The sequence below is a fragment of the Anas acuta genome, chromosome 5 (assembly GCF_963932015.1).
Source record: "Anas acuta chromosome 5, bAnaAcu1.1, whole genome shotgun sequence".
Classification (NCBI taxonomy): Eukaryota; Metazoa; Chordata; class Aves; order Anseriformes; family Anatidae; genus Anas; species Anas acuta.
This window is the reverse complement of record NC_088983.1, coordinates 39909719-39936655: the sequence shown is the minus strand read 5'-3', so window position 1 is coordinate 39936655 and position 26937 is coordinate 39909719. Positions and strand designations below refer to the sequence as shown.

At 36.9% G+C, this 26937-nt stretch overlaps 1 protein-coding gene across 3 annotated transcripts in view; it reads left to right on the top strand.

Annotated features, from left to right (window-relative positions):
• SPRED1 (sprouty related EVH1 domain containing 1) overlaps positions 1–26937 on the top strand; it is a 59548-nt gene that overhangs the window by 3399 nt on the left and 29212 nt on the right. The gene's annotated exons all lie outside the window — the stretch shown is intronic.

Genomic DNA, 26937 nt, shown 5'->3' with positions numbered 1-26937 from the left:
AAAAAATATTTCTCAGTTTCCTTTACTGTTTTGACAGCATTTCTGGCAAGGCCAGAGTCGTCATTCCTCTTTGGTTGATTTTGCACGTAGCACAGACTGCCACTGTAAATGGAGGAGAAACATGACTGAAGCTCTAAATAAATCCTTTGTGGAAATAGGGCAGGTCTACAAATTGAAATACATCGTATACTAAAAGTTCACTGTGTTTAATTGTATTGGTATAATTGATATCATCAATGGCCTTGATTTCATTAACAAATCTCTCAACATGCAACGGTGAATACGGGTACTTTGCAACACACTCGTGTCATTGTGGCTACCAGGAATATTCTGGTAATTGAGCATTATTCTTTGTTTATAAAACTTAGTTTCATGGAGTGAGACACAAAGATTTGTGGTGTCTAGAAATTGACCTCAGTTAATAATATTAAATTCTCAATGTCTTTTAAGCTGTAATGTGTGGTGGGAAAGATTAATTAAAAAGCTGCAGTAAGGACTGTTTGGTTTCTTGTCGGCTGTGAGCATGTGGAAGGCAGTTGTATAAAATTCTGATTGCTGTGGCTGAATCTTCTTCAATGTGATTTTTTGATTGTTCTTTTGATTGTGTTTGTCAGTTATGTGTTAGTTAACTGAGAGTACTGCTATACTTTTCCGGATGCGTATCTGTATTTATTTCTTCGGTGATGTTCTGTGACCAGTGTGGTCAGTGTGAACAGAATGTGGTGCTCACAGATGCCATTAGTTTTTAAATGAAGGAATTAGTAGGATGCGTGGCCTTGTGGGTCAATCTAATGTTCATGCAACTTAACATAATAATGTCAAAGTAAGCAGATCAGCAGGCACTGTACACGATTCCTAATTTGATGGCAGATTTTATTGGTGTCTGGAAACGCTGCTGGGCTTCAGTGTTGGGTAATACAGAAGAAATGTTACGTTATGTAGTGCATATTCAGTAGGGATGAAGGATGATAGGATTAAGATGGAGTCCAAGTTGGTCCATTAAAAAGTAGGAGCACTGCTTGTTGACTTTCCTCTGGGGTGCAGGTCACTCCTTCTCTTTCTGAGGGAATGTCTGTGCTCTTGAATTGGATCTTGAAGGGTTTTTATGTACTGCGTTTGTATAGATTCAGGCTGTCGTACATGAATCGTTCTGCTCCTCTGGTATAGGTAACCTCATGCTCATTTTCCTAGATAATTTGATTCTAATGCTGAGTATACACTAATGCTGTGTGCTTAACAATATCTAGATTATGATGGTCTAAACAGCCTCACGTGTTGATTTGAAATAAAATTCTTGCCATATTCATATATCTTTCTTGAATATTAATGAAGATACTTTTATGCTTCATATGGGCTTCAGAATTCCTTGTAGCACAAGCCCAAATGCTGAAAGATGAGCATGAGATCATATCCGAGACAGAGAAGCCATCTAGCTTGTTTTTATTAGTTCTGAAAGGATTTTAACATGTTTCAGCAGGCTAATTTTATTTCTGCTGCTGAGGGCATATACAGGCTTCAGAATTCTTCATCCCTTAATATAAGGAATTTGTGTTTAAAAAAAAAATGTTTGTTTTGGGGGAAATGTCTTCTAAACCACTCAGTTACATGATGAAATCATTGAAATTCAGATATATTTTCTTTTGTGGGGATGGCTCTTTATTTAGAGTCCCTGGGAGGCTTTTCCAGTTTTGTGAATGGCTTCTTGCTGTCTCTTTGGCTTTATGCTACGCAGTGTTGTTCTGAAGGTGAAACTGAATTTACATATTACATAATCTGGAAGCCAAGACTTTTTTTATTTATTTTTTTAAAAGGTTCAACTTAGCAACATTACTTGGTTATTGTGGTACTGCATAAAATACGTTTTCCATCTGTTTCAGTGTAACTGGATCCTGTGATAATATTTGAATTTTGAAATGACAATTTTTTCCTTGTTTGTTTGTTTAAAATCTAATGTGCCTGAGCTGTTAAAATGGCAGTGACGGCATCAGTGTATGCTTCAAAAGTAAAGATGTTTCTTGAAAGGAATATATCTTGACGGGATCAGAAGTCACAGGATTAAAGCCGAGGGCATTCATGGTGTTTTTAGGCTAAACACTGGCATTTTTCTTTTTTTTGTTTGTTTAGCCATTCTTGTGAACATTTGAGAAAATCATATGCATTGGTGATGACTTGATGGGATATGACAAACATCAGAAACAAAAAATACTATTCAGAATACTGATGCAAGTTGAAAAAGGAGACAACAGGAATACTTTTGTCAGTTTGGGTTTTTACGTCTGATTTTGATATAAAAAATAAACAAAACAAAAAACCTATGATGTGGTTTACAACATACATTGTCTTAAATTGAATTTTCTGATGCTTAAATGTTTGCTTTCTCCTTCTTACTGTTCTCTCCTGATTGAATGGGTTGCAGTTTCCTTAAAGGACCCAGAGAGCTTGCTGGGGGTTGCCATGTTGTTGAGGTTTGCTGTTTCTTTATCGGTGTTTTAAAAATGGCCCATATTTGTCTTTTTCCTCTCTGTTCACATGTTCAGTATTTAAGCAAACAGATTTTAACTAGCATAGCTTGCACAGCTACTGAACTGCTGGAATTGGTTGCAAACAAAAATTGAATGGATCTATCGTGGTTCCTCAAAATCTACTCCTCCTTTCCCTTGAAAATACTTGTTACTCAATCTGAAAGCTCTTCTAGTTGCAAAATACTTATTTAATGATTGGTGGCAATGTTTATGTCTTTATTAAAGTATTGTATTTTATTTTTCAATATTTGTACCATGTATTTGCAACATTTTTCTGTGCTTTGATACCTTGTTAAGGGTATTCTCCACCCAGCCTTAGTATTCAGCAGAAATAATCTTCAGCAATACTTCTCATTTAAAGGAAGGAAGAGAACTGGGTGCTCTTTCGGTATGTTGTATTAACCAATATTTCTAGACTTAAGGCAATCCATGCTTTTTTTTTTTTTTTTTTTAATTTACTTTTCCTATTCCTGGTAAGAGACTAAGTCTTCTGCTGATGATTAAAATATGATTTCATGAAATCTGTTGGCTGGCACTACTCCATGTGTATTTTTCATAAATGATGCAGTATCATGTCCTATATGGTAACATTTTATGGTATACAGTACCATGGTAAACATGGTATATCTCTCCTCCTCTTTGAATGGTATCTGTTACAGAACTCGGTCTCTAAGACTATGGTGGTTTTGAACAGCACCTACTTACTGAGCAGACATTTTATGTGCATGTTTGCACATCTTTTCCAGCTTATCTTATTCATTATGCTCATTCTGATGTTTCTTGTATGAATTTGTGGAGAAAATACTTATTATTTTTATATTCTCTGTGTTATATTCACTGTTCTTCTATTTGTGACAAGAAAATATTTTTTAAAAAAAGCAAACAACAAAATTTTAGATATGCTGAGGGACAGATAATATGCATTTGAGCGTTTTGAGTACTGAAATTGATTATAAATGTTCCTCTAATTAAATAATATCAGACTTGTTGCACACTGTTGCAATCCATAATTCCCACTGCTCCAACTTAAAGCAGGCAAAGAATAAAATCCCAGTGCAGTCATGGTATCGATGTAAGGAGCTCATGCATATTTGTCTTCAAGAATTCACTGTCATGTGATAGTAAGTACTTCAAACAAGGAAAATACACCATGGATATGAATATAAGTTTGGTAACAGCAATGCAGAACAGAGCATAAGAAAATACTTTTCTAATATGTGCTGCATGAGAATTGCCCAAATGTATGCCACCAAAACATCTAAACCACATTAAAAACGAGGTGGTAAGTTATTCCCCCCAGATTCTTGTGGTTGAAAAATATGACCACTGTTCCGTGGGATACTTTTGTTGGGTGAGGAAGTCCTATAATCCATGCTTCTACTACAAGTCAAACACTTCAGCTCCTCTGCCTTACAGACATGATGTGAGCCATTTTGCTTGAATGGTTTGTGAGAGCAGGCTTCCTTAAAGTCTATGGAAAGTCTTTTATCTTAAAAATAATTAACAACAAAAAAAAAAAACAACAACAACAAAAAAAAACCTAGATCTTCCCCAAGAAGGTCTAATCACTGTTGCCACGTGCTCTTTTTCTTTGACTTGCACTGACAGGTTGCGACACTGACAGAAGTTTGCCAAAGCAAAAATGAAAGTGAGTTATTTCAGTTTTAGTGAAGTCAAACACTGTCAATAAACGAATGTAATGACAAGAAGTATCAGGAATTTCATTAATAAAACAAATACTGAAAACTAAGGTGCAGTTTATTAAAAATTGCCACTGAAACTGATTGTCTAACCTAATTAAAGGCAGAATTGGCAAGAGAGAGTTCTTGGTGAAGGCTCCTGTCTGCAATTTATTTTTTTTTTCAGAAACTGCAGAATTGTTTTGGTGAAGTGGTATAAACCTTGAGGGCACAAGTGACTTTTCTCTTTAACCTTTTGAAAAGATTAAATAAGGGTAGTGAAAGGTGGGAGTACAGAGACAGCTCTGATGTAGGAATTTTTATGTAGCTTCCTCGAAACTTGTCAGCCTCTCAGACGTGACGAAGTGCTCAGTGCCCTCAGGTATTTCTCTTCCTGAGCATGGCATGCTTGCTCTGGCTCCCAGTACAGCATGCCATAACGTGAAGCCTGCGATTGAGGCCAGTATCTGCTGAGCTTGGAGAGGAATGTGGTTTTAAAAGGTGTAGAGACTAATTCAGGAGTGGGAGTTGGGTCCCATGCCTCTAAAATAGGAAAATCTGTTTGTTTGCTTGTTTGTTTTCTAGGTGAGTGGCTGACCTTATGTATGAAATTTCTGTGTTTTTTAGCTCTAGTTCCTGGTCTGTACTCCCTTTAAGAACAAGAAAAATTGGAACTTTCTTTGTAGGGTAAGCTTTACAATAGCAAGTTTTGTCCCTCTTCAGGGGCAATTATCTATCTCATTACAAATATCGTTTGTAGTTTGAGTGCTGCTGATCTGTGCTGTGGATGTCATAGAAAAAAAAATCTGTCTTCAGTCTTGCAAAATTAAAAAAAAAAAGTAGAAGTTTTTCGATTACTGGTTCCAGTATTATATAATGGGTGTGCTAAGAGAATGCAAAGTTGTAAAATGAAATGCTTGAGAATTTCCAAGCTTCCAAAGAGAAATTGTGAAATTATAATCCATGTGGCCAAGGGGTATGAATTTTGATGATTTTGGTAATGAGACAGAGATAGCACTGTAATCACACAGCCTGGGTTCTGCTCTCAAACCTTCACACTAGGAAACACCCATTTTCCCTTTTTTCAGCCCCTTGCCTCACTTGTTGTTCATCCTGTGCCAGGAATGAGGGCAGCACCTTCTGATCAAGCACAGGTGGTTCTTTCTCATTGAAGACTGCATCTTAATAAGGGTGCAAATTCCGTAACTATTAATAATTAGTAATTAGAAGTAAAGCAATGTTCCTCTAACAGGCTTGTTAGTTTGTTTTTGTTTTTGTTTTTTGGCTTGGTTGTTTCTCCAGTTTCATCTGGTTTTAGTCTTTAATCTTCACATTTCAGCAATGGGAGTATTTCAGATGCTGGTAATATTACTGTAATTCTATCCAGACTTGTTGCCTGTTTCTTATACCCCTTCTGCTAGTGTGATTTTCTTAATCCTTATCTGAAAGATGGGTTTCTCTTGGTTTTGTTGGTTTGGCTTGTTTTTTCCCCTCAGTTTGGAGGCTCTCTCTGTGAGAAGTTATTTGAGGGAGTAATATATTATGTTGAACTTTCCTTCTGCTTTACTTCTTCCAAGGCAGTAACATCTGTTAGCAGAAGTCATGACACTAGCAGCTATGTACACCTTGCGTGTTAGCCATGGTGCCAGTTAGGCTGCTGACATGGGCACATGTGCTGTGGGGGCACCCACAGCCACTACCCCATTGGTGTTGGGCTGTTCCCTAGCACACTACCTGTGTGCTCTCTGTATCCGTGCAAGCGAGCGGTTCCAGCTCAAAATATCTCCCATTGTCGTAGCTGAATGCAGCTTGAAGCATCCTTTCCCAGAGCCCCCGTAGCACCTTAAAATGTACGCACTTTGTTTCCATGGCAATGGGGAAGTATCATGCACGTCGGCAGCCCCGCGTCAGGTAATGGAGGGTCTGCAGAAGGCAGCCCAGCATCTCCGTGGGGCATGCTACAGGAGCCACCTGGGTCTCACAGGGAGAGCAGGTGCTGCTCAACCTACGGGGCCTCTGTCGGGCCGAGGGGACCTCTTCAAATTGAGGTCAGAAGCTCAAGCAGTGTTGCCTTACTGCATGCTTTTAAGCACCTTGTGTCATGGTCCTAGGGTGCTCTGCAGGGGTTGAAGCGCCAACAGGCTTGTGCACAAGTGTTGCCAGTATGTTTGTCACCAGTGCATTAGCAGGTTTGGTTTTTGGTGAGCTCCATTGGCTTCTGGAGCAGGAGTTTGCCACCTTGATTTCTCTCTTGCCTAGTCCTGCAAAGGGAAAATGCGTCCGCATTTATCACCGTGAAGCAAGGCAGAAAACGTGAGCTCTTCATATTACTCCAAATCTGGATGAAGAGCAGGTCTAGTAGAAGAAGTTATTCCAGAATAAGACATGAATTCCAAGTACTGTAGTTTAGTACAGTGTTATTTCCTGTTGAGTGTCTTTATTCTCCTTCTGAAGTAAGTTGTGGTTAACTAGGGGAAAGCTGATATGCTCGGTTACCTGAGGAGATGAGCTTTTCAGGTTCTTTTCTTCAAGCCTTTCCTTCTATGCTACACCTATTCAAACTCTAGTTCCGGTGGTTTTCTTATTTTGTTTTTTGTTTTGCCTTAGACATTTATTATTTGTGGGTGTGGGGTGGTTGTTGTTGTTCCTTGGGTTTTGTTTTCATTTCCTCCTAAAAGTGGCATATCTTTCTGGGTTTTGAAGTGGTGAGGCCGTTTCGGTTTTTGTTTTTTCTTGGACGCTCTGGGACAGTACAAACAGAACCCAAATAAAAGTATGTGTTTCCTTTGTTGTAGAAAGACAAAATGCTTCCCACAGACTATGAGTTATGTGTATAGAATTGTGTGTAACCTCACTTCTGAACAAAATCTATAGATTAAACTCCTGGAATAACCAGAAAGAAGCTTACTGAATCTGTTACTGTTTCAGCTGGTTTTTAGGTGTGAGCAATTTCTGGGAGGTACAGGTTTGGCTTTTTTGTCTTTTGGCTTATCTGTGCTGCATGAGCTTGATCCTTACCACTGAAGATAAAAGTGGAAGTAAAAGCTTTAATGTTTGGTCTTCGTGCTCCTTCCAACTTGTGGGTGCGAACAATGAGCTTTGATCGACATACCATCCCACATAAGGCATGATGATCCAAATCTCTGCCATGTGCTTCAGGAAGAGATTATTTCAGTAGAGAAGTTACAAGAGAGATCCTGTGTAACTTTTACATGTCGAAGGAAGGAAGGAGTATCATTTCTGAAGGGCCAGAGTGATTTTGACCAACTGTTTTCTAAGGTTGCTTCCCTGTTTGTTTCTCAGGCAGTGACAGCAATATTTGGGGCTGGGAGCTGAGTACTCTTAAAATATTCTGAAGAAATATTTAATTGTTTATAAAAATGAAAGATTGCTCTAAATCATTATGCTCTTTATCTTGCATTTGCTGAAGTGTAGAAATTGCCAGATGAGATGCACAAAACCACAGTCTGAGTGTTAAACCAAGTTTTCTTAGTGGTTGTCTCCTTAGGAAGTGTTGGTTTTGTTTTAGATAATTCAAAGTTGAGAAACGCTGCTGGTCTGGGACAAGAAGAACATAATCCTAATAATAACAACACACGTCTGTGATTCAAGTCAGTTTAACTTAATTCTCAAGCTTCAGTGTCCAGGATACAAAACAATAATTCACCGTTTTCCACCCTAAAGTAAAAAATCAAGAATATAAATATACCGTACAATAGTACAAAAACACAAGGAGGCAATATGCCTTCTGTAGTAAACATTACTAAAAAAAAAAAAAAAATGTATTGCAAGGTTACATTCTGGGGTAGATCAGTAGTATATTTAGGTTACCAATCTTGCTACCAAATGGTTACCAAACAGTGCTAGTAAGCCTTTCCTCAAAGGAGGAATGAAATAGTAGTGAAAGTCACTACAGCTTAAATCAGTCACGTTTTTCAGCTTCTGGTAACTTGAAGAGTTAGTTATCTTCACCTTGTGAAGCCCATATGTTATCTTGGACACCAAAGCCAGAAAAGAAACCAGCAAGCAGCTGAGATGTCAGTCAGTGCCTCCAGTGGTATCTGAGCATTTTAGGGGAGGGTTGTTTATACATGGCTTTACTTCTTGTGAAGTTAAAGGTTTACTTTTTGGCAGTGTACAAAATATTTGAAGTTTATCAGCAGTAAGTGTAGCATCTTTGGCAGAGCGCAGATTTCACAGTATCTGCACTGAGTGTAACCCTATAGTAACATGACCTGTTTTCTACTTTTTTTCTTTGACTCAATTATAGTTAGGCATATTTACAGTGGAGAAAACGTAACTGTCATTTCCCAGTTTTAGCATGAACATCTATGATCTAGGGTATGTTTGAGAGGACTTCTTTTTGTATGCTCCCTTATTTTCCTGTGTTGTCAAAAAGGTATATTTTATTCTAAAGAAATGTAATCTTAGCAGTTAAATTGAAAGGTGCCATTCAAGCTTTTATCATTGACTAGGAAAATCAGTTTGTTGTATCATTTTCAGTTAGGATGCAAATTTTGTTGTCTTTATTTAAATGGGAAAATTATGTTCTTCAAAAGACTTTCTGCTTTCCTCTGCCATGAGTTTTGTCAGGGAATGCTTCTTTGGAATATATCCTTTGGCAATAACAGTGCTGGTCTAAAAGTAGCAAGTTCTCTTAGTCTAACCTTTTCTTGGTGCATTACTTCAGTACATCTCAGGAAGTTCAGATTGATACTTCTCAGGGTTAAAATTGGCAGATAGTATTTGTATGCCTTCAACCTCCACAGACAGCATGATCAGAAATTGTTCTAACACGTCAGTGGAAGTAGGCAGGATTACATATTACCTCTGTATCTTTTTTCATTTTTTTTCCTAATGACAAAACTTCTGTTTATTAATCTCCTGTCTTGCGAACTCCATTACATACCATGTTCTTCACCAATTAAAATGTTTTGTGTGTGGATTATTAATTGCAATCTGTAGCCTTGCAATGGCACTTCACAAATCTAGTTGTTGAGGCTGCTACCAAGTGAGGTTCCAAGATCCACAGGAGATGAGATGAATTCAGTATTACTGGTAGCATTTGAGAGTGCATGAAGTTATCTGTCTGTAGTTCTGAAGGTCTGGAAGTTGATATTCCTCTGTAAAGCTATGCAGGACAGGGGTATTCACAAGCAAATCTGCATAATTATGATGTGTAGTTTTTTGTTTTTGTTTTAAGAGGTGTTAATCTGAACTTCTTTTTAAAAGCCTTTCCCAAATAGTATGAAGTTTTTTAGTTGTATGACTGATAGGTGCTAGAGGTGAGTTTGTTTTATTGGGTTTTGATAGACTATTTACATAAGTTGAAATACTTAACTCTTCAGAATATTTTTTTTTTTTTTTTAAATCCTTTCTGTCAAACTGTGAAGTGTTTCAGTATAAGGTAAAGTTACATAAGTACACAAGCCCTTTAAAATAGAAATAAAAAGAATTCCATTAATACCCAGCGTTTCACCAACACTGACAAATCCAGTTTTCACTGAATAAACAGCACTGGTACTGTCATTTTGACACACAAAATAACTTTGCCTCTATGTAGTTAATAGCCACCTCTTAAAGCATCTAAAGCAAATTTACAGTTGAGATTAGTTAATGAGGGAGAGTGGGAGTAGATTTATTTGAAATCCACTGAACTTAACTGCTCACTTGTTTGCTTTTTAATGGTAAAGCAGATTTGTGGTTTGAAACAGTTTGGGGAAGTTTTTGTGACAAAGAAGATGATGGTCAGAACTACCTTAAAGCTGCAAAAGGGTCAACTAAAATTTTTCCTCTCTGAGTTTGACATTGCTTAGAAATGACATTGGAAATCTCCCTTTGAAAATCTTCGAGAAACCCAAGATATTGAAGCTCTTCAGAGATGGTCTATTTGCCCGAAGCATTTAGAGGACATTATAAAACAGTAAAATACAGCACTAAATCATTGCTATTTTAAGATGTTAATGCTTTACATAAAAATGTAAGAATTGCTGTAAAGGATCTGACAAAAATTCTTGTTGACATCCTTTCTCTGACTTTTCCCACTTGCTATACGTGGTTAAATTCCACGCATATCTGTTTCCTCATCAGGATGGATTATATTATTTGTTCCTTGATCCCTTGTTGGAAAATTTTACCTTGTGGTTGTCTGGTAGTACTTCATTTTTGCTTTAGTAGCAGTCTAGCTTTAGATGGTTTATCTGTTCTCAGAGTAAATGTTGTGTTCTCAGGCATTTGGAAGTTGAAGTAAGCTGAAACTGCTATGCCAGATCATTCAGTTTCAGTCTCTTGGTACGCTTAGTTTGCTGTTCATGTTTGTGTATTAGAACTTGAAATTAGTTTTAGTATCTAAATGGATTGTTTCAGAGCATTGTGTACTGCATGGATATTTCTTTTCTCGAAACAGTTCGTTTCACAAGAACCACGTGAATAAGGTGATGAGATGAAAAAGCAGTGTTTCCAGTAGCTACACAAGGTTCAAGGGGAAAACATATCAATTCAGGTTTTGTTAGGAAATGCATTGCATTTATGTTCATGTCAGTGTCAACAGCTTGCTTTCTGATGTAAAGTAATATCCTACTAGGAGGAGAAAGGAAATTGGCAGTACTGGCACTCTTGGGCTTTGGCCTTGAACGAGCACCTCCTGAAGTGGGAAGGGGACTTCTGTGCCCTCTCCTTCAGTTTCCAGGGCAGGCAGGGCTGGCTCATGAGTGCTTCCAAGCTGCTTTGTTTCTACCTCAGCTATCAGAAGGGCAGTTTCATTATGCTTCCAAGACTGTACGTGCTTATCGTCAGATCTAACCTACTTTGTGAGATGCAGCTTCACACTAGATACGTAGTCTGAGGTGCAACGAGAAGGCTTCTAGATTTTAGAAGTTAAATATATCCATATTTATCTCTGTGTTCCATAGGTCGGTCTGTCATTTTTATACCTGAAACAAAATGTATTTAATAGAAATTGATTGAATGAAAGGAATTTCTCTTTGTTTGGGCCAAAGCAATACAAACTGTAAATGTGAAATTGTATTCAATTATGATAGCTGCCAAGTATTTTAAATTACTTTTCCCCCTTGTTGCTATTAATATTGTTGAATTTCTTATACGCAGTTTCTCAGAAGTAAATTGTACCTTAAATCTTGCTGCACACAATGCTTTCTCAACTGTAAAATCTCAAAGATGTATCATCAGCAAATCCGTCTCATTTTTATCAAGGTGGGATTAAAGAAAGGAAGGTATCTCATGGAAAAAAATTGAGTGAAGCAGGGGGAAAAATGGCAGGGTGAGTAAATGTGCTGTGAGAGCTACCTGTGTCTACAAAGTATATTAATTCTTCTCCCCTTCTTAGAGCTGGGCCCCCTGCCATAGAGGTCTCAGCCCCAACCGGGGCTGGCAGGAGTGGTGCTGCCTGCGGGAGGTTATGGATGCCCTGCGTACAACTCTCAGTGGCATTGGCACTCACCAAAGCTCCCTTTTTTTGCTCGAGTTTATCCCTACTGGAAGTTAAAATGAAAGGCAAAAGAGACAGGAAGACAATGCTGAAAAGATGAAGAAGACTGACAAGTAAGGAGAGAAATCTAAGGCCTAGCTTTAGGTATGCATTTAAAAGTCAATTAGGCAAACTACCAGCATTAGGTTTCTAAAATTATTTCAGATGCCTGTCTTGTTATTTGATAGCTCTTCTTGTAGCAGATTTTTAATTTTTTTTTTTCATTGAAGTATAGTACAGTGAACATTAGAGTCCTTTATTAAGACTGTTTCTCGTATTGAGTTATTGCCCTGTCACCCAGTGCATTAGGTTCTAGAAAAATACCTAGTAAACCCCACTGCCTAATTGATGTGCTGTTTGGAAGCTATAGATAGTTTGTCTAAGAACTGCTTCCAGTCCTACCAGTGGTATCCATGGCACTAGTAAGAAGGCATTTCTAGGCAATTTTTGTAGGCTTTATTCATTAGCTTTCTTGCTACTTTAAAAGAATGCCCATACGCTATTCTGAGATTTTAAAGAAAATGCAAAGAGAAGTTTAAATGTCTCTGTGGGCTCTGCAGCTGCCATTCTGTATATGACGAGTGACAGGCTTCACCAGAGCTCCTGCTTCTGAAGGCAGGAGACCACGATTCTGAAACACGTTATAGCGGTGTTATTTATATCCTGCCAAAAGCAATTATCCTGCAAGGCTTATAAATATGTGTTAGCATTTGTGTGTGTGATAAACTCTGTAGACTTCCACAGAGATCTGTAGGTCTACTCAGACTGATATATTTAAATTTTTGCAGGACTGAAGCCCAAATACTTGCATAAAAAGATGTTTCTAGTGCAGGCATATGCTGATTATTCAGTAGTGCGTGGCAGAAGTCTTTCTTTGGGACGGGTCTTTCATGATTAGGCTTATTATTGTAACAAGGTAAATAGTTTTTACATTCAGTAGCATTTGATAAAAGTTGTTTTTAAGAAATATGTTTTGATCCACGAGGATATTTCCAACAACTTCTAAGCTTTAAGAGCCCTTATCTGTCTAAGAACCCCATTTTTAATTCCTGTGAATCCTGTATTTCCTGATGAAGATTTTTTTTATTTTTTTATTTTATTTTTTTTACTCCTTAAAAGTGCCTTCAGTTAGCTACTTTAAGCCCTAAAAGTGGTCTTGTTCTGCACAGTGTCTTTTCGTCACCCTGTGACTGAAAATGAGCTCCACTGTTGGAGGAAAAGGCCTGTGCTTTGGATCTCGGCTACCAAATAGAGCAGCTTTTCTGTTCACCCCGCAGCTGCTGTTACTGTTTCATTCTGCAACTGCTAGAGGATGGGCAAGTAACCATCCTCATACGAGACAAAAATATAACTCCATTAGTCAGCTGGCGTGGGTTGTTGAAGCAGAAATGCAGGCAGTATTTTCTCCTGGTGGAGAAAAATCCATCACATCCTATTAAAGTTGCCATTAGCTGACTATGGGGGAATGTACATTTCCTGAATCCGTGATTGCCTGTTCTCCTTACTTTGATGGCTGTCTACTTTAAAACTTGTAATTTAGTCATAACTATTATAAGATCATGTTACATCTCTGGGGTTAAATCTATTTGACATATAATCTGTCTGAGAAAAGCCCTTAAGAAATAATGGTGCTTGACACTAACTGAACCTTAAATTATTGCGGCGTGAATTAGAGAAACTTGTTTCTAAAGAGCTTTGGTGAGCTTTCTGAAATCTTTATCACCCCGTTGGACTTCTGCATTTTTAATATTTTAATTTTAACTTTTAGACTACTTAATATTTTAACTTGTTGCTGTTAAACATCAATTTCAAGATTTCTTTTGGAGTTTTTTTTAACAGTTGTCTTCTGAACGTTGGAAACTTAACAGGCTAGCGACATCTTCTACTTGCCAGTGTTAAATGTAAGGCTTAAGTGAGGGAGAGTTAACACCCTTAAGCTTTTTCACAGTAGCATTTGAACACTTTTTAAGTTTTTGGATCTTAATCGTTGTAATTCACAACTATAACAAAAAGCAGAACCAAGAAAATAAAAAGGTTCCTTCTTGTAATTGCTGCTTATCAGGTACAAGAAAATTATTTTTCTTTGTTATTCTGGAAGTAGCAATCTTTAGTCATGGCTACAGGAGTGTTACAGTAAATCATTTGCATCTTTAGGGCAAGTACAGCTGTGGTTAGGTTTCCTCTTAGTTTAGGGCTCAATTTTGTTAAAATCTTAGCCACCCGATTCCTTATCTCTGTCCTTTTTTCTTTTTTTTTTTTTTTATGAACTGTGCACAGATAGAAATGTTTGAATTTCTTAATTTCCAGAGGGATAAATATTTGACCTTAATGTAGAGTGGATGGTATTAATATAACAGGTGTCACGATCTGTGATTGCACTTTGCAGATGTACTAGCACTTGTAAATTAAAGGCAGAACAATGTCAGTCATACCGTGTAAGGCCCGTGTCTGTCTCTATATTATGTACAACATTAAATCTGAAGAAGAAATGAAGCAATGGCAAGCTATAGTCAAGCTTCAATTCTTATTGTAGTTATATTTTATTTTAGACAGGCCCCAGGTGTATGTCCAGTTAGTTGGCAGTCACCTGTCTCAGTGTGGGTTTTTTGCCCATTACCCTTAAGCTGCTTTTGGTTTGCTCATCTCTCCCCATGATAAATTTGCTTCTTGGTCTCAATAAGCTATCTATATGATATTAAAGAAGTTCAAAACGTGATACTGAACAGTAAAGTCAAAGTAAGAAAATTAGATTATTGTGTTAGGCAAATATAATTTAATTACTTAATGACTCTACAAGTTTAATTCAACTCTTTATTAAAAAGTAAAAATTGTGCAGTTCTAGCTGAGGGAGCTATTTTCTGGCAAGTCAGCTTCCTGTATGTTCATTTAAGTAATGTTTGCTGAACTTTGGTATGGCAAGGTAGACAAAGTTTTGTACCATTTTACACGAAATAGTTGGTTGCCATGCTAAAAAATGTTGTAAAATTTAATTATTACTTTGTAAGATTGAAAATCAAGTCTCTATAACAACCTGTTTTTAACTTTAAAGAAAAGGAAATGAGCAAGATCCTATTCCATTGTATTTGATCGCATTACCCCTTTTTACCAAAGAGCTAAATACAACTTTATATATGCAAAGGTTGTGCCCCTTTGAGATGCCTACACGTTCTTGTTGAGCCTGGGTAATGGGATTTCTCGTGAGGTCCTGTGACTGAGTGTTGGGTTTTATTGGATTTTTGCACTTTGGTGTTCAATAAAATGTTTAAAATCCATCCTGATGTGATTCTGGTTGGCCTGCCCCAGTCTATCAGGTTCCAGGCAGCAACAGAGGACTCTTTTCAGCTTTCAACCTTTCCCTTCAGCTCTGCTTTCTTGTGAGCAGGATTGTCCTCTGCATGTGTTGTTCATTAAACAGGTACTGGTTTTCATTTAATACGTAATTTTCCTCAAGTCAGAGCCTTCCTGTGTGCTGAATTATAAATCCTAGTCTTCAGTTTTTCTCCAGCTACTCCAAGTTGCATGTAGGCAGCCGGCTAGTTTTGTGTACAAGGGAGAGAAAACCTGGAGCGTGCTGTAAATGTCAGTAATGTCAGCTGCAAATGTAAAAGTGTGAATGTGTGTGTGAATATGGCAAGTGTCTTGCTGTCCTGAAGAATTCTGGAAGCAAAACGTTACCTCAATGGGCAGAATTTAGGAACTGGTCTGTGTGGATGCAGAAACATGAGCGCTCTGTATCTGTAGCTCTCTCTTATCTTGATCTCTTTGGATTGGGCTGTTAGGGAGCTTGTTTTGCCTCGTACAAATTGTAAGAGATTGCCATATGGTCTGGTATAGTTCATGTACACAACTGTGATCCAGTAGAGGAAAGGCAAACTCCCTACCCCCCTACTGCTGTTTCAGAGAGGAACAGACAGGAGGAAGTAGGAGTGAGAACAGATTTCTGGATAGATTGGTAGGCAGCGGGGTGAATTCTTAGCACTTCCCACCAGAAGTTTATTCTAATAGCATCAGTTCTTAACTGTGTAGCTGCTGCTCGGGAAGCTGGAACGTAAGGATCAAGAGCAAATGAATAAACACACTTATAGGGCTTGTTTCAAGTCAGAATGGTAAATAATTTACTTATTATTCTGAAGCAAGGCTGCAGTGTTTTCAGCCTCTAGCTTGATTTTTTTTTTTTGTAAGTGCAACTGAATGTTAGCACTAATAGATATATCTGGAAAACAGTTGTAGCAGTGTACTGGCTGAATGAGATTTGGCTAAGATGCACACCTGGTGGTGGAAGTGTGTGCTTAGTATATCCACATTGATTGAAATAGGTCACATGCAAGAGGAAATTTTTCTTGTTTTCTGGGCCTTTTAAAGGAAAGCGGTAATTTTGAGTAGATTTCCAATACTACATAGAAGGAACAGATGGATTTTTATGTTAGACACTCTGCTACTCCATTGGTCATCAGCTTCAGATTGATTTAAACCAGAGTTAAAGCAGTTTAAAGGAAAGGGGGCTGGGGGAGAACCATTTAGAATTAAAATTTATATATGGAATAGAGAACAACTTTTATGTCTTTCCTCTGGATTAAAGGTGAATTTATATAAATGCAAAAATAATAACAATAACATAAGCTTTTAAATCTGTAAATCTGCATTTCTCGTGATGAAACTTTCAGAGGCAGCCCAAAATGAAGCCCAAAGGGGGAGTTACCTTTGTTTGCATTCACCAACAATGCCTTTGCCTTAGATCTGAGGAGAATGACTGCAGGTGATTGGGGCACTGATCTGTCAAAGCAATGTTTTTGGGTTGTTGGATTTTCTGCTAAGGTTGCGCAACCAGCTCTCTTCACCGTTGCATAATAGTTTGAGCTAACACAAAGGAAGTAGCAGAATTGTGCCCCGAGACTGAGGGAGGAGAAAGGGGTAGGGATTCATTCACGCTGGATTTAGGTGAGCAGGTTTAGTTGCCTTCCTATTATCCCACAAGGTCAAATAATTTTTGCTGCAAACCTACAAATGCTGAATCACTGGTAGAACTCTGTGTATATGACTGTTTAGACAACTCCTTTGAATAAAATCTTACAATTAATCAGGAGGTCTGAAAATGAGAGTTGTATATATCATTTATGTGTTCTGCATGGTATACTGTACTCCTACCATATGACTATTCAATGGAGCATCGCCCTTTAATTTGTCTCATGGCGATGCATAGTCTGTCTGTGTCAAAATGCTTGCATGAGTATAATCTGGAAGCTGCTTTTCTTCTGAGTGCCAATGTACTGGAACTCAGTGTTGAAAGCTTGAAATTCATGAGGTTTGTATTTCCTTGCATTCTCAACAAATACTGAATAACCTTCTGTAAATAATGATCCTTATTAAAGGATGAATACATGAAAACCCTTCAAGTTTTGCAGCTACTTTTTTCTTCTTTTGAGGAGAGGAGATTTGTATTTCCTCTCCCTTATGTGCCTGGCATAATAATGCAGGAACACAAACTAAAGAAGTGGTAACAAGCAGCACTGGTTCATGATGCCAATAGCACTGCAGTTTGGAAAATATGTTGTACCACTAAATTAACCAGTCTCAATTAAAATGTAAAGAATCTACACTACAAATTGTTCACTACTAGTATAGTCATCTTTATCTTTTTTTATCCCTTAAAATGAATAAATGTTTTCTAACAAAAAGGTCAGCTGTCAAATTTTCTAGGTTGTTCTTAAAAGCTACTTTTCTATTTTAAAACTTTTTTTTTATTATTATTTTAAAGGGAATATCCTTTAATGATCGTGATTGTAAAATATATCAGCGAAGATGAGCTGGTGAATCACTTCAAACAAATCATATTTGTATGTTAAACTTTATTCAAAATGCTGGTTGCCATAATTCCTTTCCATTATAAAGGTCCAGAATTGGTATTCTTAAGCTTTGCTAAGCCATTAGAGTTTGGATCCAGACTTCCTAATTTGTACAGTAAGGCTACGAACTTTAGTATTAATTTACTGTAATATTATTAAGAGTAAAATTTTGGTTTTAATCTGCAGCAAGATAGTACTTATTATACTGTTTTAGGTGGATCAGTTATATCAAAATCTAAAGTTACAAGCATGTGCTTGTAATTGATTCTCATATTGTGATGTATTTTCAGTTGTATTTCACTAAAATTGTGGTTTCTTTGCCTCTCAGTTTTCACCACATTGTGGGATAAACTTTTTGCAGTGTTCAGAAGATCCATTTTCTGTGCTACCAGAGCTAATCCCCTTGCATCATCTGGAATCAAGAGGGCTTTCCCTTTGTGTATTCAGTCCTTACATAAAGGAAACTCAGTCTATTTTGTTAGCATGTAAACTAGGATTTACTAAATACAATGAGGGCCAAAACTTCTAGCAGTAAGAATTTATAGAAAGAAAATGTATGTTTCTTGGGAGGAAGAAAACTATTCATAACTGCTTTACACGTTTGGTGCTCATCATTCCACATGTATGAAGCCAGAAAAGGGGGACATTTAAGATTTAAGTTACGTTGATACTGCAGAAAGAATGTGCCAAAATTTATGACTTAAATCTTAAATATCCATATTGGTAGTTGTGGATTAATCTCAAAATCCATACATAATGCAGAGAAACAGCCAAGCTCTGACTGGGCTTTAATGTGACTGCCCCATCCTTTCCTGATCTAAACAGGTTTATGTGAATGAGCTTGGCAGCAGTTGCTGAATGTGAAGCAAGCTCTCATACATGTGTTCAGGCTCTGCCATAGAACTTGTGTGAAATATATAATCTGTTTCCAGAACCATTTTGAGCAGTTACAAGAGAGCTTTGATACCAAAAATCAGTCGTTTACTGATTAAGATTGGATAATTGTTCTGGACTGAAGTTATCCTTTTGATTCACATCAGCATGCTGGTGTTGATTGCTGCCTGCTTGCAGAAGCAGTGGAGAAAGTGCATGGCAAGAATAAACTATTAGGACAGGAGAAGAGTAGAGAGAGGCTGGTACTTCTGGCAACAGTACTAAGTCATTTTACTTTAAGTGCTTGAGATAACAGCAGTATTAGTGCAGGTATGAAGGGGGCCCTGGACCTGTTGGTAGAAGATAGTGGAGAACTATCAGCAGTATTGAAAGACTTTCTGAAATCAGGCTGCAGAAAGTGGTTACAAGAGATAATTCTGACTGCTGTCATTTTCATAATCATGCTTACTTGCTGTATAAATGCATCTTAACCTTTCTTTCCATTCAGTCATTATCCCTAGCAGTTTTCCACCTATGTTATTTAAAAAGATTAACATGATACAGCTCTACATTGTAATAGGACAGCTTGTATTTGTTGGAAAGGATTTAATCCATATGCACTTACAAATTTAAATTTCAGTGTTTCACTTTTTCCCCTATTTTCTGGAACCAATTTAAAACAATTTTTACTGGTTCAGATTTAGCTACAAATTTTATACTTCCCTTTTAATGCAGAAGATATCAGTATATTATAGAAAGTCACTGCACACAAATTGCATGCTGAACAAGGATATGGTTTGTGATTATGTTTCTCCCACACATGGGAGGGATATAGGTACCTATATCATATATACATACATACACACATACATATATACACAGATGCACAAGTAGTGTTTGTGCTGCATACATTGAAGAAGGGCATCCAGTTTTTCCTCATTTCTCTGCTTATTTTTTGGGAAAAAGGGATGTTGTTTGTGTTTGTTTTTTAATTTACGTGGTAGGGAGGAATTTATGCAAGCAGTATTCCCTACCACCACCCCCAACCCTGATCTGTTCATGTAACTGACTTTTGAAACATCTATTACTTCATTTTTGTTACTTGAGTTCTGGCATTTTTAGCTCCCCTTTCTTCCCCTTAAATAACTCTTGGGCAATCTTTTCTTTTTTGCGCTTCCTAAAGAAACAACTGTGTCAGCTGTTTTTCTTTAAACATCAGCTTTTCATGTGGAATAGTCAATACTGGTTTTTACTAAGTCTTCTGTGAAAATGCCTCAAATAAATGGTTGCATTGAGTACCAGTCGCACAACGCTTCCCAGTCAACATACAGACAAAGAAAGTAAGTAGGAGCCACGTTAGTCATAGGTAGTTACAATGCGGAGTAGTGGTTCTGGAACCCGTAAACACAAACCAGCATTTCTCTCTTGATTTTTCTTGCAGTCAATAAGCTTAAAAATAATAACAATAAAAAAAAAAAAAAAAAAAAAAAAAAAAAACAAGTCTTAACCTCTCCTGCAAGTGTTATTTAAAAAACTACAGCCAAATGAATTCTGTCTAGGAATTACTGTATGACTAGGGAGTATTCTTTCATCCATTCAAACACAGTAATTTTTTGTCACTTGTGCAACCAAATTCAAGAAGCAGACTCCTCAAAAACCCCCATCCACCATGACAAACTCAGATGTGACGAGTGCATTCTTAATTTTGGGTTGTAAACAAAGTCTAGAGAGTTCTCAGATGAACTTTTATAATACAGTCGGTCATTTAAGCTCAAATTCCTAAATAGGGAATTCTATATAGTTTTTAAAAATATATATTTATTAGCATCATGGAAAAAACTACTTGTAATGTGTTATTGGTCGTTTGACCTCATTTTTTCAGGATGCTTAATAAAATGCTGATTACTTTTCTTTAGCTAGTAAAGCAGTTAATGACTTTTCCTGGCTTATTGGGATTATTCAGACAGTCTCATTGCAGATAAAAGTACTCAGTCTAATTTTTTAATAAGATAAAATTATTTGTAATTCATACTACTTTTCCTATTAGATCTTGTGCTTGGGGCATAAGTAGAGAAGGCCCTTCTCTTGCTAGAAGAGCAGAAGTCTGTAGCAAAAAATAAAGATGAAATTAGTAGTTTACCAAATTCAGATTTCTGTTCCTTGTATTTGAGCTTCACCATCCATTTTTGTCCATTCTGCCAGTCTGTTTTCTCCTTATATTTATCAAATATATAACCTTTTCTTCTGTCTCTCTAAGCAGGAGTCTTTAATTCTCTGTTTGTATTTCTTCAAATATGCAGTCAGGATTCACTGTTAGCAGTTCTGTTAAATACAAGCCCACAAATATTTGTGGAATGGCTCAGTATATATCTCACTACATTGACCTAGTAATTTTTTTCAGATTTATACTTTATACTACTTTGCTATTTAATCATGCTGTATTTTATGTAACAGAAATGGCAGATAGTTGTACTTAAAACGTTTTTAGGGTGGATTGCCATATGTATTGTCCAGTAAAACTATGCAACACAGATGTCAGCTGCACAAAAATCTGCCTAATTGTTCTGATGTGCCATTTCTGTCTCTTAGATCGACTGAAGCGGGAGGACTTCTTCTTTATTCCTTGTCTGGATTCTGCTGTCTAACAATTGCTTTGAGCTTTCATTATGGCCTGCTGTACTCCAATCATAGGTTTTGTGCAGCTTCCCTTAACTATCTCCAGCACCCTTTTCACCACTTCCCCCTTATGGTGAAGTTCTACCCCAGGCCCATAACTTCTAATGGCATTAATGGTTGTGAAAAGTTCAAAGAGGAAGCAACAAGATGTTATCACTACACTAAATCATCTCATGATCTCAGTGTTGTAACTTTTTGTTTAGAACTTTGTTGTTGCCAAAACAAGGAAAAACTAGCTTAGGGACCCATTTTCAGTTGCTGAGTAGACTTTGAGAGATTCAGTGATTATTATAGGAGTTCTCATGACTAGATATTAGTTATGAAGTGTGAACGTATTCTTATTTCGATGTTATATATTTTCAGGGGAAAACACATGCGTGACTTGTATTCTTTTTCTCAGTAATTGGTTATAAGCTTTTAAACCTCTGGAATAGCAGCAAATAACACAATTTAAGTAGTCTTCCTTTTGTACTGAGAGGCCTTTTAGTTATTTTGCTGCTTGTTGTGTTCATGCATGAACTATGTATTCATTAAGTATTGCTTTTTGTAGAAACTCATGAACACTGTAGTTGGAGTAGGGAATGCAGTTACAACAGGATTTGATTTTTTTTTTTTTTTCTGATGCTCTGTTAACATTCTGATGTTCTCTGACCTTAGGACTTGTGAATCACTTCTATGCTTGAGACTACTGGCTAAGGATACTAATTATTACTGAGATTATCAAACATAGATCATACAGTTACATATTGGCTAAGTAAATCGTAGTGTTCATTCTGAAGTGTTGCAAACGTGAAGGGCACATTGTTAAAACATTTTGTATAATCTTGTTAAACTTGTTTCCTCTCCTTTGATGGATTATTGTAACAAAAGTCTTCCCGTTTGTCTTTCACTTATCTGTCTCAGTTCTTCGTCTCTCCCTCTTGTGTGTCTTTTGAGGGGGGGAAAATACAAAAAAAAAAAAAGACTGATTCAGACTGCAACATGTGGTGCTGCATAACAGGGGAGTGGTAACTTCCTTTCAATGGCTGAACAGAAACTCTTAAAATAGAGCTGGAAGTTGACAAGTTATCGTCCTTTAAACTGGGTTCAGATTTTCTTATTTACTCTGGCTATGGTGCTAGAGTAAATAAATTCTGTTAAGCATTTTGCAGGTTGGCTTCTTTTCTTTCTGATTTGTTAATGTGGATATTTATGATTTGTCCACTTTGTTTCTGTTTGAAACATAATTTTGGAAGCCTGTTTTTTTGTCATCTTACATTTAAAAAAAAAAAAAAAGTAGCATTAGTGATTGTTTTGCAAAGTAAATTGTGTTCCATGATCACTTTCCTATGGACAAGTTAAGGTCCCTGAAAAGTCATTTCAATGTAAATGTTGAGACAAGCTTTAGATTTAACAATATTAACTACAGTTTTAATGCATATAGTTTTAAAACTTTTTTTTCCATATTCATTAGTAACATCAAAGCTCAGCAAGACACGTAAAGGAAAATTATTTTTTTATAAGCTGATGTGCTTTATTTGATTTTTGATTCTGAACGTTTTTAGTGCAGGGAAATGAATGTCAGGAATGATCTAGGTAGGTCTTTTACACATTTGTTCTAACACTGCAAGGTTTAAATTTAAATTTGTGGTTGCCCTCCCTATGAAGTGTTGCTTGAGGAGAATAAACTGAGTGGGGCGTGTATTTTTTTTTCCTTCGCTAAATATCTTGGCAAAAGATGTATGTAGCAGTTCAGAAGCTAAACTATATACTGAATATCATCATGCATTCAGGGCTTTATTGAATTAAATTTATTACAGGCGGTTGCTGTCCCATACTCCAGGATAAGCTGAAATAAATTCAGATATAGTGAACGTAAAATAGGAAACTGTTTTCCAGTGTGTTAGAGAAAGTATAGCAGTTTATAGTTTGTATCTTTTGTACTTATTTTTGCAGAATAATTTCTTAGATGTGCTAGGTGGCAAGTAATAGTTTTTTGGACGTTTGTGGAGTACTATTTTTAACTGCAAGAAGCATAGAAATTACATAGATGCTTGTTTGAAAATAACATATATGCAGTACAGGCAGTCACACCTTCTTAGGGTAGCTAAAACTGCTCATAAAAAAATTCCATAGTTTTATTTCAGTGTATTAGTTACCTTCATCTTATTTTACTGGTCAAGAACATTATTACAAAGTGACTTGTTGATTAATGCATTCATATTTCCTGTTAACAGGGATTCCGGAGTCCTGTCATCCTTAATCTTGATGGCTAGATGACTAATAGCTTTGACTACAAGCATAATCTAATTGTACTCGCATATTTGAGTGAAGCTCAGGGGCTTTGTATGTAAGAGTGGAGGAAAATGGTCCCGAGAAGAGAGAATTCTGACTTGTTTTTCAGATACTCTTTGTGTCTGAACTTTATTTTTTATTGACTGTAGTAAGCATTGCTATTCCAAGGAAAATAAGTCACAACTGAATATGTAAGCTTTATTTAAAAAAAATAATAATAAAAAAATTTGACTGGATGGATGTTGTCTGAGTATATTTACTAAAAGTGTCAAGCTGTGTTAGTTTTGGTGGAATCTGCCTCAGGCTACAACCTTGTCCTTGTCTTAAGTTTACTGAAGTGCCAGAGCTCATCTTCCATCTTTTCTTTAGACATTCCTCTGCTTCTGCAAGGATTAGAAGAGACAAACTTTTCTTAAATTACTCTTGTTTTGTGTTGTTTGTTTTTTTTTAATGGATTTTTTTTCTCTACGTATCAATAGTAAGCAAGTTGCAATTAATGCATGGCCTTAGTACCCAATACCTCAACTGCTATGTGGTAAGAAACAAGTAGTGATTCCGTGAATTTTGAAGAGTCATTGGCAGTTCTGTGCTATAAATGCAGTGAAGATATTTCTCTGGATCTTTAGAAATTCCAGGATAAGGTGGAAGAAGAAACTAATGAGAATATGTATATATATATATATTTAGAGAGAGAGAGAGTAGAAGCAGGACTGGGATGAAGAGACTGGGTATTTCTGGAGTTCATGGCTGTCAGTGTGTAAAGAGAAGGAGAAATAACGGTTTTCTGCAGGAAGTCTGTTAGGCCTGGGGAAGCATATGATTAGCAGGATCTAACCACTTATATTGTTGTCCCACCTGCCTAAAATTGGAAGGAATTTAGTCCAGGAGCACCTAGTACCAACACTCCTCTGTTAAACAGGTAGCTGTGGAAGTCCCACTCATTTCACTCACTTCTCCAAGGGAGGAGTACTCCTTACTGTTTCTGCTGCTTCTCTTAGTTCTGCTCTTTATCTAAAACATGTTAACCCATGTTTGAATGTTACTTCGGTTCTTTTTAACTTATTTGGGAAAGTTTTTATTTGCTTGTGTATTTGATATCAGATACAATTTTCCAAATAATATGCTATTATCATACTGTGTTACGAAAGCCATACCATTACAAAAACTTCAGCCTACAGAAGGCAGTTTCTTTGAAAGAGGTGCAACCCGGGTTTGTGATGTGACCTCCTTCAATCTACTTAAAGGTTATTTCATGTAACCTATGATCATGGATGACATACAGTTATATATAGTCATAGAGACTATCTACTATTATTAAACAAGAAGAGCTGAGAAGCAGGGTTAAATATTATTCACACAAATGTCAAATTTCTACTTGGTAATTTTCATGGTTTTCAAAATTTTTCGCAGCTTCTCAGTTTGTCATGCATTCTTGCTTTTTGTAAAAACTCTTGCAACAATAGCCATTCTTCCTTGCATCCTCAGTTATTTCGCACTGTCACAAATCTTGAGTTTTCTGTATTCAAATAGGAATGTGATTCTAGTGCTACCGTTTTTTAGTTTTTTTCCTTGTGTTATGTCCAAGACAACACTTAACATCAATATACTGTTTAGACAATTTCCCATTTTGGACACTCTTTCATCTGTCTCATTTTTCCCTTTTGACTGTCAAACACATTGTTTTACAAGTTATATTGCCTCTCCTACTAAATAAGCACTGTATGTATTTTTTTTTTTTTTTGTCTCTTCTGGGATACCAATTATTACCTCCTTAGGTGATATTGTTTCCCATGTAGCCTTTTCTATCTGCCATATTGGGTTCAGGCTAGGTTGCTTGGTAGCTCAGGCTTCTGTAGGTATCTTTTTGCTCAAGCAGGAATGTCCAATTCATTTTTTTTTGCAGAGTCCAAAGTGTGATGGGAACCAAACTATTCATTTGTAAGTTAGTGTGAGTACCAACATCCTAAATATACCAACATTTGTCTATGGTTCCTCCTGAAACTCCATGTCTTTTCTTCCTAAGATTCTCAAAAATAAAAAGAAATAAAAAATAAAAAAAAATTCCTAAGCATGGCAACCAGGCATGGTTGCTGTACCTTCTGTCCTTATAGCATACATTTTACCTCTCATTTCTTAAAAGAGAAAAGGAGATTTTTCTTAGAGGAGATTTTTCTTAACAGTGAAAATCAACAGAAATACTAGAGAAAGAGAAATACTACAAAATCTAGTTTTGCCTTTTAAGAGTATGACAGCTTGGTATGTGTTCTGATAGAATGTTGAGAATGGTAACAGACATGTCAGGCAAAGCCTGGTGTATAGTTATTATTATGGCAAAAAAATACATAGTTTCTTTTACACACAAAATAATAGGATATGCTGTCATTTATTTTCTTGTTGTAAATTATGTTTTGCTCAGCATTCTACTAGTGCTATATTTGCATCTCCTGTTGCAGATAATTCATTAATGTTTCATGCTGGTGGTAGTCATTCTCTAAACCTTTTGTAACAACAGGCTTTTCATCATCAGTAGGTTACCAATATGGTCAAGTGATACTGATGAAATTACTTACTTTCTTCTAAATTGAATTGATACTCAACAAACGTTATCTGCAAGTCAAATAGACTTTAGTATGGTGGTTTGGTATTACCTTTTGGTATTCCTGGCATGCACTTACTCATTGAACACTTCTCTAGTTGGGAATAGTAAAATCATCTGCAAAGCTGCTTGGATAATAAGAACCATAAAAAGCCAAGCTCTTTGGGTGAGGCTAAAAACATACAAGCACCAGAAGCTGGAGGGGTTAAAGTACGTGTGTAAAGTGCCAACCAAAGGTAAGGAGCCTTGATCCATGACAAGTTCACACAGAGATTAGCCTGGAGCTGTTCTTTGTATGCCAGCAAATATAGTGTATTTTCATAGCGAAGTGTGTCAAGATTTTTCAGAATTCAAAATCACTTTTTTTTCCTTAGCCTTGTCACAAGTGTTTATCTAGTAGTTCTGTGCAATAACAACCCATACTTCAAAATATGTGAATTTATGATAAATTAACCTATAATAGCTATTTTTTTTAAGATGTTTTATTGAAGTTGTTGTACTTTGAAATATTATAGTAAACGAGCAAACGAATTGCAGAGTGGTTGAGGTTAGAAGAGACCTCTGGAGGTCACCTGGTCCGACACCCTGCTCAGGCAAGGCCACCCAGAGCGGGGTGCCCAGGACCATGTCCAGGTGGCTTTTGAAGATCTCTGAGGAGGAGAGTCCACACCTCTCTGGGCAACCTATGCCAGTGCTCAGCAGAGTTTTTGTTGTTTTTTTACTGAAAGTGTTTCCTGATGTTCAGTTAGACCCTTTCTGTGTTTCAGTTTGTGTCCACAGCCTCTTGCGTTGCACGAGGGTGCTCCAGGCCCTGAATTACCTTAGTAACTCATTGTAGGCCAGTAGCTCCATGTCTCTTGAACTGGGAAGCCCAGCACTCCAAGTGCAGCCTCACCAGTGCTGAGCAGAGGAGAGCACCTCCCTCCACCTGCCGGCAGGTCTCCTCCAGGATACTGCTTGCCTTCTTTGCAACAAGGTCACGTTCACG